Source organism: Oryctolagus cuniculus, chromosome 8 (assembly GCF_964237555.1).
Source record: "Oryctolagus cuniculus chromosome 8, mOryCun1.1, whole genome shotgun sequence".
NCBI lineage: Eukaryota > Metazoa > Chordata > Mammalia > Lagomorpha > Leporidae > Oryctolagus > Oryctolagus cuniculus.
In genome coordinates this window covers 66,581,673-66,602,317 of record NC_091439.1, presented here as the reverse complement: position 1 = coordinate 66,602,317, position 20,645 = coordinate 66,581,673, and the positions used below count along the sequence as shown (strand labels likewise).

The window sequence follows — 20,645 nt, the reverse complement described above, 5'->3', positions numbered from 1 at the left end:
TATGACTTCTTAGGAATATGGAAAATACTGTAATCTTTATAAAACCATGGATCATGGGAGAAGAAACAAAGTACATTCTAATTTACTGAGTCCCTGCTAAAGGCTAGGTATTGTACTTGGTATACGACATAAATTTTAATCTTCCTTACAGCCCCACATAGATACAAGTATTGCCATCATCAGTTCAAAGATAAGGAAACAAAAGCCTGCAAGTATTTCTGTAACCCATAAAATGCTAAACCAGAATTTGAACATTGGCCCACCAACTATAAGACCCAGACCTTTCCAGTAACCAATGCTCTTTATCTCTTACTAACCCAATTTACAAAGAACCATCAGAGAAATGGGCAAGGTGATTAATTGAATGGTATTTGACACCCTCAAAATCATGCAGATGTTCAAATCCCAGAGTCTTATGTTAATGATTAATGGATTAATCCTTAAAGGTTGATGGATTCAGGTGGAGGCTTACTCATATAGCATCTAAACATGGGGCCTTTGGGAGTGATTGGATTATATTAGGTTGGTAGGGTACAGCCCCAGGATCAAACTATGATGGCTTTATAAGGAGAGACCACATAGAGCGTAAAGGAAGAGTGTTGTTCCTATGCCTCTCAGCTTGCTGGTTCACCATCTGATGGCACCTCTGAACACGCTTCACTACTGCCAGTCTCCACCAGAAGCCAGACTAATGGGGCTGCCGGATCTTGCGTGGTGACTTTCCAAACTGTAAGCCAAAAATAAGCCTTCTTCCCTCCTAAGTTGTTCCTCATGGGTATTTTGGTGAAAATTAGAAGAAGCTGACTAATACAAGAGAACTGACTGTTCACAGAAAAGGAAATACAAATGGTTCTTAAACATATTTTTAGATATTTAATCATACTCATAATAGGACAAATGCAGATTAAAACTTCACCTCTCAAAATAGCAGAAATGAAGAACATTTGGTACCACACTATGTTGGTGAGAGTGTGGAACACAGGTTTGCTCTTATAGGTTGCTGGTTAGAGTAAAGATTAATGCAACTGGTCCACAGGGCAATTTGGCAATTTCTATCAAAATTACCCTTCTATGGTTTTATACTTCAGCTATACTTGCATTTGTGAGAAATGATAAATGTGTAAGATTATTCATTGCAACACTGTTTGTAATAGCAAAGGTGTTCATTAGGATGCTTAAAATGGATGGTCACCTATACAAAGAATCATGCACAATCATTAAAAAGAATTATCACCATTTAAGTGAAAAAGGGAATATGCAGGACAGCAATAGTCACGTGTTTCTTTTGTATGAAGGAAAAATACACACAAGTGTTTGCATGTAACTAGAAATTATTAACCCTGGTTGCCTCTAAGCAGGAATGTGTGTATACACACATATAACCTTTGTGTCATTTGAATTTAGAGTCTTGAAAATGTATAATCTAATCTTTAAATGTAGAAATTAAAACAGATACCAATCAATTCTCTGGATTTAACAACGCAATGTTGAACTACTGAACAATAGAATGTTAAAAATTATGGGAAGCCCTTATTTTGGACTGAACTGCACTAGGCTCCAACAGACCAGATCAAAACAAAATGGAGTTACCCATGCTAAGCACCATAAAATCGCTGAACCTTTAAGGAAGAGGTAGATCCCAAAACAGACCAGGTTTCCCAGAAAACATGAAGATTCCAGTCTACCTGAGTGTGCTCTCTGCTTCAGCCTTTACAAAAATGGCTTCTAAATAATTAATGTTGTTTTCCTACTATTGTGTTTCCTTGTTCCCATCTTACAAAATCTACCAATCTGCTATTTCCCAGTGAGAGTTTTCATGCTATGTTGTAGAATGAAGATTGCTTTGATTCATGAGTTGTGAATAAAAGCTAATTAGATTTGTAACTAAATTTGTTGCAATTCTGTCTTTTAACAAGAAAGAGGATATGATACTCTTCTTCTGTGAAACTGAACATTGTGCAACTTGATTGCAATTACCACCAGCCAGCCTTCTCTGGTCATTCATGTCTTTGGAACTCCTTCCACATTCAGTCATTGTTAGGGCTATGAACTGAGCTCTTTTCTTCCTTCTCATCATAATATATATAACAATGATGGCAACTATGCATAGGAAGTCTGCTATTCGGTACGCTGTGCACTTGGAGCTGTGGTTCTATTGTCTCATTTAATCCACACAATGATGTTATACAGTAGAAACAACAGACCCATTTTAAAGGTGAAAAAAGAGCGATTTATAGAAATTTGTATTCTCTATTTTGATTGGTTTCTAGATAGTATGAAGCAACTGTTTCCTAACATGGATGGTTTTGAGAGGAAAGAGAAATTTAAAAACAAAAAGAGGAGGGGAAGTCTTTAACAGCCCACAGTCAACCCAGAAAATAAAGATGTCGACACAAAATCTACCCCACAGAGAGTATTCTAAAGGACTTGTCTCACATTCAAGTCTTACTCAGAAAAAATAGCTCTTGGGTGATATGAGATTCAAATATGTTCAGGGAGGAAAAAAATTGCATCAAACTAGAAGGCCCCCCCACTCCTCTGCCTGTTCCATCATTCCTCCAGCTCAGTGTATACAAAGCAAGTCCTCTGCTTTCACTACGAAGAGTGTGAAATCCTTTCCTTACCTTAAATGATAAAAGTCATGTAGTAAACCCCCTTCCCCAGTCCTCGCAACAGCCTCAGCATTTCTCAGCAGTGACTGGGTGCAGGGTGCAAGCCTGCTTCCACACTGGAGGGCCTGGCAGGCCCTGTCCACTACAATATCCTCTGTATGTTAGTGCTGAAGCAAGGACAACAAAACCAACTGCTCTGTCTCGCGCCTCCTTTCTGTCACTGTTCAGGAGGCTTGAAAGGAAGTGATAAAAAAAAAGAAAGGAAGGAAGGAAGGAAGGAAGGAAGGAAGGAAGGAAGGAAGGAAGGAAGGAAGGAAGGAAGGAAGTGATTGGGGCTAGCACTGTGGCACAGTGGATTAACGCCCTGGCCTGAAGTGCTGGCATCCCATATGGGCGCCGGTTCGAGCCCCAGCTGCTCCACTTCCTATCCAGCTCTCTGCTATGGCCTGGGAAAGCTGTGGAAGATGGCCCAAGTCCTTGGGCCCCTGCAACTGTGTGGGAGACCCAGAAGAAGCTCCTGGCTCCTGGCTTCAGATTGGCACAGCTCAGTCCATTGCAGCCAATTGAGGAGTGAACCATCGGATGGAAGACCTCTCTCTCTCTCTCTCTCTCTCTCTCTCTCTGCCTCTCCTCTCTTTGTGTAACTCTGACTTTCAAATAAATAAATAAATCTTTTCAAAAAAAGAAGGTGATTGTGCTTGCCAGAAGTGCTAACAAACTGGCCTCAGTTCCCTGTTGTCCAGCTCATAGCTTCATCAATCCAATTTTCCACCCATTCTCTCTGCCACAAAGAGGTGTGTCTGACCTCACTGAGCAGCTCCCAAGAGAAGGGCTACTGTGCCCTCTTCCAAAAATGAAGGAGACTGACAACAGTCAACAGTTTTCCCAAAAATTGCCATTTTAGCTCTAAATTCCTTTTAGCTCTAAATGCCATGAGGTTTGTGATAGAATTCAGACCATTTGATTAAAAATACAATGGAACAAAAACAACCAAAGAACCTCAGTGTTGATATTGGAGAATGAGAGCCACTAAACCGCTACCAAGGGCAGAAGGTGGTGTATGGAGCACAGGGTGAAGACAACACAAAACTGATTTCTCCTTCCAGCTGTAGTGGATGATTTTCTTTATTGCTTCCATACAATTCAATCCACTGGAACATCATACAATCTGATTTTACTTATTTATGGCAAGGCATTGTTCTAGGCACTGAGAATACAGGCAAAACCAGAACTAAGTGCCTGTCCTCAAGAGGGTTGATAGTCTACTTGGTGATGCAGAATAATGTAGGGACCTGCATCATGGCCCAATGGGTTAATCTGTTGCCTGTGGCATTGGCATCCTATACGAGTGCTGGTTCCAGTCCCAGCTGGCCACATCCATTCCAACTCCCTGCTAATGCTTCTGGGAAGGTAGTAGAAGATGCCCAAGTACTTGGGCCTAATCACCCATGTGGGAGACCTGGATGGGTCAGCGTGCCCCAGCCCCGGCTGTTGAGGTCATCTGGGGAATGAACCCACAGATAGAAGATCTCTGTCTTCCTCTGTCTCTCCCTCTCCCTCTCTTTCTCTGTCTCTATAAAATTCTGCCTTTCCAATAAATAAAATATTTAAAAAGAAAAGAAATGCACATATAATTACATGTAAATTGTTAGATAAGTGGTATGTGACATGAAAAACAGAGATAGAACTAATAAGGGGTACATTTCAGTGAAGGTGGTCAGGGAAGGCATACCTGAGGAGGTACCACCCCCCAGAGGCCTGAATGCATGCAGGGGAAGAGCCAAGTTCAAGGCCCCCAAGAAGGGATCGGGTTTGGCAGAAATAGCAGAGACCTGTGAAGGAAGTGAAAGTGAAAATGGAAGAACATGGGGTCAGCCAAAGTAGCTGCAATCCCTGGCAGACCTTGTGGGTCATAACAAAGAATCTGACACTGGGAAACCCTTGAAAGGTTTTGAGCAGATGAGTGGCATGATCTGATCTCACTGTAAAATGACATCTTTGGAATCTATGATAACCTCACAATAAAAAGTTCAAAGAAAACAACTGGCTGCTGGGTACAGAGTATAGGTCATAGATATGGCAGGCAAACTCTAAGATGCCCCCAATGACCACTGCTTCTGATGCACCTGCTCTTTGGATTGCTTTCTCTTGCGTACATAGTAGATTCACCAACTCACAATGAATAAAGTATGACAGAAGTAATAAGAGGTCACTTTTGAGGTTGGGCAACAACAACAAAACAACAACAAAAAACTGTGGCTTCCAACTCAGCTGTTCTCTCCTCTCTTCCTCCCTCCCCTCTTCCCTCCCTCTCTCTCTGCCCCTCTCCCTGTCTCCCCCTCTCCCTGTCTCCCTGTCTCTCTACCTCCCTGTCTCTCTCTCATCACTTACTCTGGGTAAAGACAGCTGCTGCCATATTTGGAGCTGCCCAGTGCAGAAGTCAACAAGGAACTGACACTTCCCAAAGCCTCCAAGGAGCTGAAGCCTGGATAGGACATGAGTGGTGCTGGAAGCAGATCCATCCACTCCTGTCAGATCCTGAGATAATGTCAGCCTGGGCTGCAAGCAGCTTCATGGGAGACACCAAGCCCCCAGCTAAGCAGCTCCAAGTTTCCTGACTCACTGACACTGTGTAATATGTTGTTTTTCAGCCATTCTATTTTGGGATAATATGTTCTCCAGCAATAAATAACTAATACAGGGAATAAGAGCAGAAGCAGAAAGATTAAAGACCAGTGTGCTAACCGGCAGGCAATGACTTGGGATAGGTAGGAATGGTGGAAGCAGTGAGAAGTGGACTGGGTGGGTCAGGCAGAGGTGAGGAGGGAGTGGCCTGCTCTTTGAGACCTGGGGAAGGAAAGCACAAACCACAGCCCTGGTTCCCACTCAGGGTAAGTTGACCAGCGGGCCCCACAGTGGGACTGTTTGCAGTCATGGATGCAGATGGTGGCTCTAGAAAAATCTTGATGCTGGCTCCTATGGAAAGGTGTGAGGACAAGAAGACTGAGCGAAAGACCTGGCCTGGGCCAAAGCTACGACCACGTGGCAGGAGTTAAGAAGCCGATGCAAGTATGCCTGGAAGGGGAAAGCGACAGGATGTGGCAACAGCAGGATCCTACAGAGGTTAAGACAGAAACACTTTTGTTTGGTTGAAGTTAATCTGAAAAATTCATCGGAATAAACAGTGTGTTCCCAGGGGCAGGAGTTAAAGATCCTTAGAAAGCTGTACTCTGTCATGCTCCTGTCTCCAGGATGGGTCACCAGATTACTGTAAGCACAGGGACTCATCATGCACCACAGGCTGTCACCAGGCATGCAAGCATCTGTCCTGGAAGCAAGTTAACCTTGAGATTAAGACCGATGGGTTTCGATGTCAGGAAGATCAAGGTGGGAATTCCAGCTCCACTGTTGCTCTTGGTCTCTAAGCAGAGCCCACTACTATGTCAGAGGTTACAAACAGAGAGGTACACACATCCCTGCACAGTGATTTTTCTAGGAAAAGCTGCCATCAAAAGCCTACTTTACTCCATCAATGAACACAGCTGCTGGTTCCCTCGGCTCTCTTCCCACCCTTGATAAGGGAGCCTTTAAAATGCCTTAAAGAAGAGCTTTGCTGCTGAGCTGAGACCCAAGTGGGGACAGGGCCAATTCATGGGAGGAACAATGCTCTACAGAGTGGCACGCCTTCCGACCACTCCATGCACACAGTGTCACCACATCTGCTTCGCCAGCAGCTTCACTCTGCTTTGTGACCTACTGATACACAGAGAGACAACCCACAGGAGAGGCAGGTCAAGATGTTGCTGAGTCACTGCAGGACCAAGCGCCCACCCGGACATCTGCAAGGTGTAGGCTAAGCCCAGGGTCTGTCACACCACAGCTGTGGGGCACACCCCAGCTTGGACAGTACACCACGTTTGGGTATTTGGGGCCTTACCATTAAAAAGTTAATGCGTAACATCGAATGGCAATGCTGCCTCAGCAGCAGCAGCCAGGTTCAGGGACAAAAGGCATGACAAAGTAAAACCACCAAGAAAAATGGGCTGGAAAGGATAGATATTCACAAGCCAATATCTCCAGGAATACAAAGAACAGTATTATCAATTAGCCACATAATTATATGCAAGAATGAAGGGTCTTCAAAAAATCCATTGAAAAGATAGCTTATGAAAAATATGCATTCCATTTTTCTAAAAATGCTTTGAAATACCCTCATGTAGAGAAGCAAATCATATGTTATCACAAAATTCTGAACACACAAGAAAAACTGGAAAGGACAAAATGTTTGTTTCATGTACTCATCTAATCTCCAAGTCCATGGCTCAAAGACATCCACCTGCATCCAAGAAAATGTCATCAGCTGGGCTTCCTGCTCTAAAATGAAAGACTTCAGAAATCCAAATACGCTGGTAAATCTAAATCTGCTTCATCTGGGCCTATAATTAAGCCATAACCTCCTGCAAACACCCACAAACATTTATACTTAGAAATGGAAGAATCAAAATTACACAATTCACCAGCTTTCTTAATATTCCTCCCCACTGTGGCTCTTCACCAGCATTCTGTCATTTCTAATCTTTAGTGTCAGCTTGACAGTTAAACCAAACAAGAGCTAATGTTTGTGGCAGGAGAAAATAATCAGCACATCCACTCATTAGCATCCTGCTCACACATTCATTGTCAATTATAAATATTTGCTTGGGTTAAACTCTGCCACCATCATTGAAGCCATTACTGCCTGTAACAGAGTGATATATTTGAAGAGTCAAGCCTCTGGCATTTTGCAGCTGGGACCCAAGAATAATCAAAATGTTCATAAACTAACACTCGAGTCCCAGCAGAGTGTCTTACTCCAGATAACTAATGATTACCCTACACAATGCAACTACAAGTCAAACTCTGATTCATGAGTTTCATAATGATGCTTCTGGGCTATACCCATTAGCTTTTGTTAAAAGCCTTTCCAATTGCTATTTTGGGAAACTTTTAGGGGCAATCAAATACAAATACAGACAGTCCTTCACATACAAGAGTTCAATTTACAACTTTTTGACTTTACAATGGTGCAAAAGCAATATGCATTCAGTAGAAACTGTAGTTTAAATTCTGAGTTCTGGTTTTTTCCTGAGTGAGCAATATGTGTTACTCTCCTCTCTCCTGATGCTGGGCAGTGGCATTGGGCTACAGTGCCCCAGAAAACCACATGATCATGGAGCAGGGAGGTGGGGAGAAGGGAACACCAATACCATAAAGCCATGATGTTTGGTATGTTAGGAGTTCTCATGTTAAACAGTTTAAACTTAAGATAGTTCAATTTATCATGGGCTCATCAGGACATAATCCATTTGTAAGTCAAGGAGAATCTGTACACAGTTGGATCTGTACATTGGAAGATTCTGCAGGATTCTCGGGGAGCCCTTGATTTCTACTAAATGTAACAAAAGAAAGTTATTGGTCTCCCTTCCAGATTCTCTTTGAAGTAGTTGCACCTGCCCTGAACTGCTGAGGATTGTCTCCTAACTATTCAGCTGCCTCCTTCTCCAGAGACATGCCCTTGGACAAATGGGAGTTATCTTGACCTGGAAGCTATGCCCTCCCTACAAGTCCCTCAACCTCAGCCAGAGACTTACTGACTTGGAGTACACAGCGCAGGCTCCCTCTCTCAAGGGAGAGATGAGCAGAGCAATGTGGTGTAGCTCATGCTCCAGAGCTTCCCCCAGGCTGAAGGGAGTCTCCCAGGGAGTCCATGTTCTTTCCTCCAGCCTTGCCCGGTTCTTTCACCTTCACCTGAGAAGGAAAAAAAAAACACTTGAGAAATGATCCCCATCTCAGAGTCTGCTTATAGGGAGCCTGAGCTAAGACAGCAAGAACTCCTCTATACTTAGGGGGCGACTGTGCTCCAGCCAAGCCCCACCGTGAACCCTAAGTTCTTTCAAATAAGTGGATTGCCATTTCCCAAATACTTGAGGCGGATGGGTCGTTCCCATATGGTAGACCAGATGTCTTCCCCATGCACTGGGGTATACTCAGTCTAAGGACAACATCTCATTTGTTCCCAGTGCCTGGTAGCATTTTGGCAGAGTTCATCTCAGCCCTGACTGACAAAATCTTTCTCAACCTTTCCTGGAAACCAATTAGAAAGAGGTCAAAACCCCAGTGGAAAAATAGACATAGGATATAATCAAAACCAGCTCACTGGAATAGAAATAAGGACATCTGAAAGCACAGACATGCCCATCTTCACTCCTAATAAGTGAAATGAGAATTAACACTATGCTAAGATACAATTTTTCAACTATGATATTGCAGAAAATCCAAAATACAATTTTTTGTTCTATCTACATATCCACTCCAGTGATAGTGGTGGGTTTATTTTTTTAAACCTGTTACAAATGAATTGTTAACCTGAGAAATGCCACCATTGGAGTCCACAGTTGGGAAATGAGTCTGATAAAGCTTTGATAAATCCTTTAGAGCTATCAGTAAACCTTAATTATTAGCCTAGACACCCACTCCTCAGGAGTGTTATGATTTATACCATGTTCCTTCTCTAGATCATAAAGAACTCAGCACTTTCCTTATTTCCTCTGTTGGTCCTGCCCAGGCAAGAGTCCTCATTGTTCCTTTAATATGCTCCTCCCTTTCTCCTAAAATTTCCTCTCTCCAGAACCACAAAATATCTGCTAGCATAAGGATCACACTTTCAATTTGTCATGTTTTTCCTTCCCATCTTAATGTAGGAGTGATCAAATGGAGAACGCATTTTCCTCTATCACACTGTCTACCAGTTAGTTAAGCATACTTCCTCCACAGATCTGTGTGATGGCATTTGATCCCAAGATTCACTTCCTCTTTTTGTAGGAAGGCTATACTTCTTCGTCTTGATGGTGTCGAGTTAGGTTGGGTAATATGTTTGGGTCAGTGAAATGTGAGGTGTCATGAGCCACTTCCAATCATAAGTTCCAAAACCCATCATGTGCTTCTACCATCATGCTCTCTCCTCTGCTGCAAGACCATTCCCAAGACTAGCATATCCCAGAAGGAATTTGTTCCTTCAGCCTGGGTCCTGGCATAAAGACAACATTGAACAAAGATACGAAGAATGTCAATGGGAGTGAGAAATAAACCCCTGTGGCCCTAATCCTCTGAGATTTGGGCGTCGTTTGTTACTGCAACACAGCCTTGCCCAGTCTAGGGTCTGACTCGTCTGCCATGGTCTATACACTCCAATGCATCTCCTTTTTCTCTCCTTTTTTTCCAAATAGCAGTTTTGCTCAAAATGAAATATATACAGCCATAAAAAAATTGACTGCATAGACGTTTTCTCTTCCTCTTTCCTTTCCCTTCCTTTTTCTTTCTGAATAATTCAGTGCAGCCACCATGAGGATCAAGGAAGGCAGGTGTGTGGTGAAGATCTGAAAAGCAGTGAGGTGACCCAGAGCAGTATGAGACATAACCAAAACATAAATGTGCTGTGGATACTGGGAGCCATGTTTCTCACTATAAGAGAAGCGAGACTATTACAATGAACTTTGTTCTGTTGGGTTCAAGTTATGTGATGGTGGCTTACCAAAAACTTAATCTGCTTTACTTTTCATTATCAACAAATTTAAGCAGTGTTGAGGGTATTCAACAGTTGCTATACAACCATATGCTGCAGTATGAATGCTTGTATCCCCTCCAAAATTCATATGTTGAAAAGTTAGAACTCCCAAGCTGATGGTAATGAGAGGTGGGGCCATTTGGAAGGTAATTGGATCATAAGGGAAGATTCCAAAGCCCTTCTACCACAGGAGACTCAGCAAGGAGACAACACCACCCGTGAGAAAGTAGGTCCTTGTCTGACACCAAATCTGCCAGCACCACCGTCATGGCCATCCCAGCTTCCAAAATGGTGAGAATAAATTTTTGTTGACTGTAAACTACCAAGTACAGACTAAGACATTATGCTTGAAGGTCCAAGGAAAACCACAGACCTAACTCTCAGTTAAAGTGGCTTCATCGTCAAAAAGAAAGTTAACAGTATAATACTTAATATTCCTGAAGAGATGGGTATCCTTATTAGTAAGTAAGGATTGTACTAACCTTTCATCTGCAGCTTGAATGGATTTTACAAAACTTTATTTAATTGATTCCCCGGTAGTAAGATGCCATAGGGGCATACCTTGACCATACAATTCATTTGCGGTTAGGGGAAAGAGAACCACTGTCATTGGGTACAGGTAGAATTAGAGTTCATATCTTTGGATTCAACCTTAATCACTTTTGGTACCATGTCGTTTAGTGATAGGTATCTTTTTACTCTCATGCTTTTTAATCTAGTTTTTATTTCCAGGAGGAAAGGCAGCCCTGAGCATCATCAAAATTTGGAGCTCATTTTACCACTATGGCTACTGTATTTGTAACACCCACATTAGGCTAAAGGAACACAAGGAAGTTTCTTACTGGAATTTCATGTAGCAAAAAATCCAGGCTCAGGGCCAGTGCTGTGGCATAGTAGGTTAAGCCTCTGCCTGCAGTGCTGGCATCCCATATGTGTGCCGGTTCTCATCGTGGCTGTTCCTCTTCCCATCCAGCTGTCTGCTGGTGGCCTGGGAAAGCAGTCGAGGATGGCCTAAGTGCTTGGGCCCCTGTGCCCATGTGGGAGACCCAGAAGAAGCTCCTGGCTTCAGATAGGCCAAACTCCAGCCATTGTACCAATTTGGGGAATGAGCCTGTGGATGGAAGACCTCTTGTTCTGTCTCTCCATCTCTGTCTGTAACTCTGTCTCTCACATAAATAAATAAATCTTAAAACAAACAAACAAAAACCCAGGCTCATCTGATTCTGCAGACCTGACTCAAGAAACACCAGTGTCAGGACCAGATCTTAAGGGAGCTAGAGATGGGACCTAGGGTTTGTGGGGATATTTTCACCTAAGTTTATTTAGGACAGTGAGTCTATTCATTATAAAAGAGAGTTCAGTTGTGGCAAAAATATCAATCACAAAGAACTTACTCTGTTTTAGAAAATGATGCTGTTTCTTCTGCTGGGATACAACCCTCATATCTTGATGTGACCCAGGTGTCCCCAGCTACTTGCTGGGGTTGAGAAATGTCTTTGACCTCCTGGCTTCCTAGTGCTTTGGTTTCTGAGGAGTATCTGCTCATCTCAAGCAGGGAATTGGAGAACCACAAACTGAATCATCAATGCCATGATAATCACGCATTAAACACTGCTTTGCACCAGGTGCTATCCTGGGCCCCAGGAATATAAAGGTAAAACATGGCCCCTTGGTACTTGGCTAGGGGGACAGACAAATGCAAGAGTCATTGTGATACATAAAGTGGGACAGACACAGTCAACCACACACACACACAGGAGAGACTAACACTGAGGACCAGAGAGGGTTTCACAGAGGTGACATTTGACCTGCACCTTGGAAGATGCCTATGAGCACAGGGAGTACCAGGGAGCGGAGGGCTCCAGAGACTTGGAGCTTGTTTTCGCTTATTCACTTATTGTTTTTCCAATTATTAAAGTAGTAATATTTACTTTAAAAATAATGGAAACTACCAAAAAAAAAAAGCAACAGAACAATGATTCACTCAATAAATACATACATACATACATAAGACCCATAGCTCAATATACAAGGGCAATACTATAGTAATAATTAACATTTTGCCATAAGTCCTTATTTTCTTTTTATAGATATTTTAATAAAGAACTGTATCTATACTGTATTTATAATTTTGCATATTATTTATTTTCAAAAATATTCTATTATTACATAACTTGGTAAATCAATATTCATAGCTTCTCAATGCCTCATTAAATAAATTTATCATAATGTATGTAAACATTAATCTTTTTTAGCATTTTTTTGGCTAGCATTTTTTTGGCTGCAAACATTCGGTTATATAAAGGATGTCTTTCTGAGTAAATTTTTTTTTGTTATATTTTATAAGCCCAAATCCTGGCTTAATAGTATAGGAACATTATTAACACTTTTGATACTATCCAAATTGCTTTCTACAAAGGCTGCAGTAATTTAAATTATCATAAATTATCCCTAGTGTCTTTTTAACTAACCCCTCATCAACACTGCATAGAATTTTTAAAAACAGATTTTTTTTTTTTTTGGACAGGCAGAGTGGACAGTGACAGAGAGAGAGACAGAGAGAAAGGTCTTCCTTTGCCGTTGGTTCACCCTCCAATGGCTGCTGCGGCCGGCGCGCTGCGGCCGGCGCACCGCACTGATCCGATGGCAGGAGCCAGGTACTTCTCCTGGTCTCCCAAGGGGTGCAGGGCCCAAGCACTTGGGCCATCCTCCACTGCACTCCCTGGCCACAGCAGAGAGCTGGCCTGGAAGAGGGGCAACCGGGACAGAACCCGGTGTGCTGGCGCCGCAAGGCGGACGATTAGCCTAGTGAGCCATGGCGCCGGCTAATAGGTTTCAAAATATTTTTAAATGTTTTCAGACTTCTTCGATTTATAAACTGTTTAGAAGTATATGAATTAGTTCTATCGAGGCAAGATGGCGGAATAGGAAGGGAGCACACTGATAGTCCGGGGAGAGATAGTTTAATAAAAGTGGAGATACTGCAGTGTGGGGAGCAACCCGGACTAGACTGAGTTACTGGAATTAAGACTTATTCTATGCATCTGCTCTCCCGCAATATGGCGCTGGGAGAGAAGTAAACAGCTTCCACACAGCTGCCTCCAGTTCAACCAATAAACTGTAGGACTTGCTCCTGATTGGAGGAGAGCAGCGTACTCGGCGTGTGGGCAGCCGAGTTGGGATTGGCGGAGGAGGACTATAAAGGAGGAGAGAGACGGCATGCACCGGGAACATCTATGGGGAACATCTAAGGGGAACATCTAGCTGAAGGAACACCTGTGCAGCCCCCCAGAGAGAACCGGCCGGCGGTGTGCCGCTCCCCTGCGGAAGTGGGGAATGCGGCCAGGGGGAACTGCCCTTCCACGGAGGTGGAAGGGATAGTAGCCAACCCGGGAAGAACCAGCAGCAAACCCGGGGAGGGCCGAGCAGACGAAAGAACAGCGCAGGGTCCTGTGTCGTTCCTCCACGAAGAGGGGGAGCGACACTGCAGGTTCAAGGAAGAGTAGGGGAGGAAACAGCAGAAGAAACTCTTCCAGAATGCGTGATTCACAGCGGACCTGCGTGGAGAGCGTGGGAGCACACAGTTCGGGACACCAGCAGCAGACTCAACACACCAGCGCTGGAATGCGAGGTGAGCCGAACCTCAATAGCCCGAGACACCGGCAGGCAAGCAGAGAGAGGAGACTAGAGGGAACGACCCCCAGGGGGGGAAAGTTCACCAGGCTAACTGGAAGAGAGAGAGAGAAAAAAAAAAAAAGGTGACTGGTACGGACACGGGTTTCTCTCTCTCCGCTCACCTCTCAAGGGCGAGCAAGACAAAGAGCAGGCGCCATCTTGGACATACGTCATAAGCAGAGTGACCTCAGGTCTGCACCGGCCCTGAGCATAGCAGAAAAACCTGACTCTGGGTGGGGCGAATTAACAGGAGATTAGGACCTAGTAAATTTGTGGTGCTACTGAACTGAGACTGTGAAAAAAGAGATGGTGGGGGAGAGAACTCACAGAATTCACGTGAGCACTCTCCAGAGATGCTACAATTCCGTAACTTTGGCAACCCAGTGGAAGACTGAAGGAGAATTTGAGCCCACTCTGAGGGCAGAACAGATTCCCTGTGTAGTCCTTGGGAAAGAGCTTCTGATCTCTGGCTCCTGTGGGTATATCATTTGCCTGCTAACTACCTCCAACTTCGTTCAGCTGTGTGGAATTACTTCCTTTTGAATCAAAGAAAGAAAGAGAGAGAGAGAGAGAGATCTACCACGCCTAACCTGGGAGTGTCACCTTTGGCACACCAAACAGAGCTCTCAGGCCACACCCATCTCAAGCCCTAAGGCTCCATCAAAAACAGACAGTCCACTTAATCTAGAGTCATAGTATAACAAGAAAAAGCACCACAGTGAAGAAACCAAATATTTCCAATATGCCAAATAACAAACGCAAAAACCGAGGTAATAAAAACAAGGAAGTCACCATGACGCCCCCAAATGAAAAAGACACCCCAATTCAAGATTATGAAGATGATGACATAGAAGAAATGCAAGAAGCAGATCTCAAAAAATTGATAAGAACATTAAGAAGTTCTCAAAAACAAATTCTTGAACTACAGAAATCCTTAATGGACAAGATAGAAAATCTCTCTCGTGAAAATGAAATATTAAGGAGGAATCAAAATGAAATGAAACAACTAGTACAACAGGAAACTGTGATAGTGACTGAAGTGAAGAATTCAATAGATCAAATGAAAAACACAATAGAGAGCCTTACAAACAGAATGGGTGAAGCAGAAGAGAGAATATTGGACTTAGAAGACAGAGAACAGGAAAGGATACAGTCAGACCAAAGAAAAGAAGAGGAAATTACAAATCTAAAACATATTGTCGGGAATCTTCAGGATACTATTAAAAAACCCAACATTCGGGTTCTAGGAGTTCCTGAAGGCATGGAGAGGGAGAAAGGATTGGAAGGCCTTTTTAGTGAGATATTAGCAGAAAATTTCCCAGGTTTGGAGAAGGACAGAGACATCCTAGTACAGGAAGCTCACAGAACCCCTAATAAACACGACCAAAAGAGATCCTCACCACGACACGTTGTAATCAAACTCTCCACAGTGAAACATAAAGAAAAGATCCTAAAATGTGCAAGAGAGAAACGTCAGATTACTCTCAGGGGATCTCCAATCAGACTCACAGCTGACTTCTCATCAGAAACTCTACAAGCTAGGAGGGAATGGCGAGATATAGCCCAGGTACTAAGAGAGAAAAACTGCCAGCCCAGAATATTATATCCTGCAAAGCTATCATTTGTGAATGAAGGTGAAATAAAGACTTTTCATAGCAAACAGAAATTGAAAGAATTTGTTGCCACTCGTCCAGCCCTGCAAAAGATGCTTAAAGATGTGTTACACACAGAAACAAAGAAACACGGTCATCAATATGAAAGAAGATAAAGAAAGGAAACCAAGGAAGGAAACCTCACAGCAAAAGATCACAGGGAATTCAAAGCATATATTAGAACTTATCTTTGGCTAATGGCAGGGCAAAGTTACCACTTATCATTAGTCACATTGAACGTGAATGGCCTGAACTGTCCAGTTAAAAGACACCGATTGGCTGATTGGGTTAAGGAACAAAACCCATCTATTTGCTGCTTACAAGAAACACATCTTTCCAACAAAGATCCATACCGACTGAAAGTGAAAGGCTGGAAAAAGATATACCATGCCAACAGAAATGAAAAAAGAGCGGGCGTGGCCATCTTAATATCGGACAACATAAACTTTACCACATAAACTGTTAAGAGAGACAAAGAGGGGCACTATATAATGATTAAGGGATCAATACAACAAGAAGATATAACAATTATCAATGTATATACACCTAACTACAGGGCACCAGTTTATCTAAAAGATTTATTAACGGACTTAAAGGGAGACTTAGACCCCAATAAAATAGTACTGGGGGACTTCAATACTCCACTCTCAGAAATAGACAGATCAACAGGACAGAAGATCAACAAAGATACAGTAGATTTAAACGACACTATAGCCCAAATGGATCTAACAGATATATACAGAACTTTCAAGCCTACAGCTAAAGATTTTACATTCTTCTCAGCAGTACTTGGAACCTTCTCTAGGATTGACCACATACTAGGCCATAAAGCAAGTCTCAGCAAATTCAAAAGAATTAGAATCATACCATGCAGCTTCTCAGACCATAAAGGAATGAAGTTGGAAATTAGCAACTCAGGAATCCCTAGAGCATACGCAAACACATGGAGATTAAACAACATGCTCCTGAATGAACAATGGGTCATAGAAGAAATCAAAAGAGAAATCAAAAACTTTCTGGAAGTAAATGAGGATAACAGCACAACATACCAAAACTTATGGGACGCAGCAAAAGCAGTGTTAAGAGGAAAGTTTATATCAATAGGTGCCTACATCAAGAAATTGGAAAGGCACCAAATAGATGAGCTTTCAATTCACCTCAAGGATCTAGAAAAACTGCAGCAAACCAGACACAAATCTAGTAGGAGAAGAGAAATAATTAAAATCAGAGAAGAAATCAACAGGATTGAATCAAGAAAAACATTACAAAAAATCAGCCAAACGAGGAGCTGGTTTTTTGAAAAAATAAACAAAATTGACACCCCATTGGCCCAACTAACTAAAAAAAGACCCAAATCAATAAAATCAGAGATGAAAAAGGAAATGTAACAACAGACACCACAGAAATAAAAAGAATCATCAGAAATTACTACAAGGACTTGTATGCCAGCAAACAGGGAAACCTATCAGAAATGGATAGATTCCTGGACACATGCAACCTACCTAAATTGAACCAGGAAGACATAGAAAACCTAAACAGACCCATAACTGAGACAGAAATTGAAACAGTAATAAAGGCCCTCCCAGCAAAGAAAAGCCCAGGACCAGATGGATTCACTGCGGAATTCTACCAGTCATTTAAAGAAGAACTGACTCCAATTCTTCTCAAACTATTCAGAACAATCGAAGAAGAGGGAATCCTCCCAAATTCTATGAAGCCAGCATCACCTTAATTCCTAAGCCGGAAAAAGATGCAGCACTGAAAGAGAATTACAGACCAATATCCCTGATGAACATAGATGCAAAAATCCTCAATAAAATTCTCGCCAATAGAATGCAACAACACATCAGAAAGATCATCCACCCAGACCAAGTGGGATTTATCCCTGGTATGCAGGGATGGTTTAATGTGCGCAAAACAATCAATGTGATACACCACATTAACAGACTGCAGAAGAAAAACCATATGATTATCTCAATAGACGCCGAGAAAGCATTTGATAAAATACAACACCCTTTCATGATGAAAACTCTAAGCAAACTGGGTATCTAAGGAACATTCCTCAATACAATCAAAGCAATCTATGAAAAGCCCACAGCCAACATCCTATTGAATGGGGAAAAGTTGGAAGCATTTCCACTGAGATCTGGGACCAGACAGGGATGTCCACTCTCACCACTGCTATTCAATATAGTTCTGGAGGTTCTAGCCAGAGCTATTAGGCAAGAAAAAGAAATTAAAGGGATACAAATTGGGAAGGAAGAACTCAAACTATCCCTCTTTGCAGATGACATGATTTTTTTTTTTAGGGGACCCAAAGAACTCTACTAAGAGACTATTGGAACTCATAGAAGATTTTGGCAAAGTAGCAGGGTATAAAATCAATGCACAAAAATCAACAGCCTTTGTATACACAGACAATGCCATGGCTGAAGAAGAACTTCTAAGATCAATCCCATTCACAATAGCTACAAAAACAATCAAATACCTTGGAATAAACTTAACCAAGGACGTTAAAGATCTCTACGATGAAAATTACAAAACCTTAAAGAAACAAATAGAAGAGGATACCAAGAAATGGAAAAATCTTCCATGCTCATGGATTGGAAGAATCAATATCGTCAAAATGTCCATTCTCCCAAAAGCAATTTATAGATTCAATGCAATACCAATCAAGATACCGAAGACCTTCTTCTCAGATCTGGAAAAAATGGTGCTGAAATTTATATGGAGGCACAAGAGACCTTGAATAGCTAAAGCAATCTTGTACAACAAAAACAAAGCCGGAGGCATCACAATACCAGATTTCAGGACATACTACAGGGCAGTTGTAATCAAAACAGCATGGTACTGGTACAGAAACAGATGGATAGACCAATGGAACAGAATTGAAATACCAGAAATCAACCCAAACATCTACAGCCAACTTATATTTGATCAAGGATCTAAAACCAATTCCTGGAGCAAGGACAGTCTATTCAATAAATGGTGCTGGGAAAATTGGATTTCCACGTGCAGAATCATGAAGCAAGACCCCTACCTTACACCTTACACAAAAATCCACTCAACATGGATTAAAGACCTAAATCTACGACCTGACACCATCAAGTTACTAGAGAACATTGGAGAAACCCTTCAAGATATTGGCACAGGCAAAGAGTTTCTGGAAAAGACCCAGGAGGCACAGGCAGTCAAAGCCAAAATCAACTATTGGGATTGCATCAAATTGAGAAGTTTCTGTACTGCAGAAGAAACAGTCAGGAGAGTGAAGAGACAACCGACAGAATGGGAAAAAATATTTGCAAACTATGCAACAGATAAAGGGTTAATAACCAGAATCTACAAAGAGATCAAGAAACTCCACAAAAACAAAACCAACAACCCACTTAAGAGATGGGCCAAGGACCTCAATAGACATTTTTCAAAAGAGGAAATCCAAATGGCCAACAGGCACATGAAAAAATGTTCAAGGTCATTAGCAATCAGGGAAATGCAAATCAAAACCACAATGAGGTTTCACCTCACCCCTGTTAGAATGGCTCACATGCAGAAATCTACCAACAACAGATGCTGGCGAGGATGTGGGGAAAAAGGGACACTAACCCACTGTTGGTGGGAATGCAAACTGGTCAAGCCACTATGGAAGTCAGGCTGGAGATTCCTCAGAAACCTGAAGATAACCCTACCGTTCGACCCAGCCATCCCACTCCTTGGAATTTATCCAAAGGAATTTAAATTGGCAAACAAAAAAGCGGTCTGCAGCCTAATGTTTATTGCAGCTCAATTCACAATAGCTAAGACCTGGAACCGACCTAAATGCCCATCAACAGTAGACTGGATAGGCCGGCGCCGCGGCTCACTAGGCTAATCCTCCGCCTAGCGGCGCCGGCACACCGGGTTCTAGTCCCGGTTGGGGCGCCGGATTCTGTCCCGGTTGCCCCTCTTCCAGGCCAGCCCTCTGCTGTGGCCAGGGAGTGCAGTGGAGGATGGCCCAGGTGCTTGGGCCCTGCACCCCATGGGAGACCAGGAAAAGCACCTGGCTCCTGGCTCCTGCCATCGGATCAGCGCGGTGCGCCGGCCGCAGCGCGCCGGCCGCGGCGGCCATTGGAGGGTGAACCAACGGCAAAGGAAGACCTTTCTCTCTGTCTCTCTCTCTCACTGTCCACTCTGCCTGTCAAAAAAAAAAAAAAAAAAAAAAAAAAAAAAAAAAAAAAAAACAGTAGACTGGATAAAGAAATTATGGGATATGTACTCTTTAGAATACTATACTGCAGTAAGAAACAACGAAATCCAGTCATTTGCAACAAAATGGAGGAATCTGGAACACATCATGCTGAGTGAAATAAGCCAATCCCAAAGGGACAAATACCATATGTTCTCCCTGATCGGTGACAACTGACTGAACACCAAAAAGGAAACCTGTTGAAGTGAAATGGACACTATGGGAAACGGTGACTTGATCAGCATAGCCCTGACTGTTAATGAACAACTAAATACATTATCCCTCTTAGTAGTTTTTTTTATCTGTTCTACTTAATATGACTGGTTTAGATCTGTAATTGATGCACAGTTATTCTTAAGTGTTAAAAATTAACTGAAATGTGATCCCTGTTGAACATGGTGGTGGGAATGGGAGAGGGAAGAGATGTATAATTTGGGACATGCTCAGGCTGACTTGCCCCAAGTGGTGGAGTTGGAAGCATACCAGGGGATTCCAATTCAATCCCATCGAGGTGGCATGTACCAATGCCATCTCACTGTTCCAGGTGATCAGTTTCAGTTCACAGTTGGTCATGGTGAAGGGACTGGGAGTCAAAGGGAGCACATAGACAAGTCTAGTACCTGCTAACGCTAACTGATGGAGTAAATAAAGGGGAGAGTGATCCAACATGGGAAGTGAGATACTCAGCAGACTCATAGAATGGCAGATGTCCTAAATAGCACTCTGGCCTCAGAATCAGCCCTAAAGGCATTCGGAGCTGGCTGAAAAGCTCATGAGAGTATTTCAGGCATGGAAAGCCAAGACACTCTGGCAAAAGATCTCTGCGAGTGAGATCCCAGTGGAAAGAACAGGTCTTCAAAGAAGGAGGTACCTTTCTCTGA

At 42.7% G+C, this 20,645-nt stretch overlaps 1 long non-coding RNA gene across 1 annotated transcript in view; it reads left to right on the top strand.

Annotated features, from left to right (window-relative positions):
• Positions 1-10,355: 10,355 nt before the first annotated feature.
• Positions 10,356-20,645, top strand: part of LOC138843526 (uncharacterized) — a 28,498-nt gene continuing 18,208 nt past the window's right edge. The window contains exon 1 of the long non-coding RNA XR_011378339.1: positions 10,356-10,506. This is a non-coding gene — a long non-coding RNA (uncharacterized lncRNA). The remainder of the gene's footprint in view (positions 10,507-20,645) is intronic.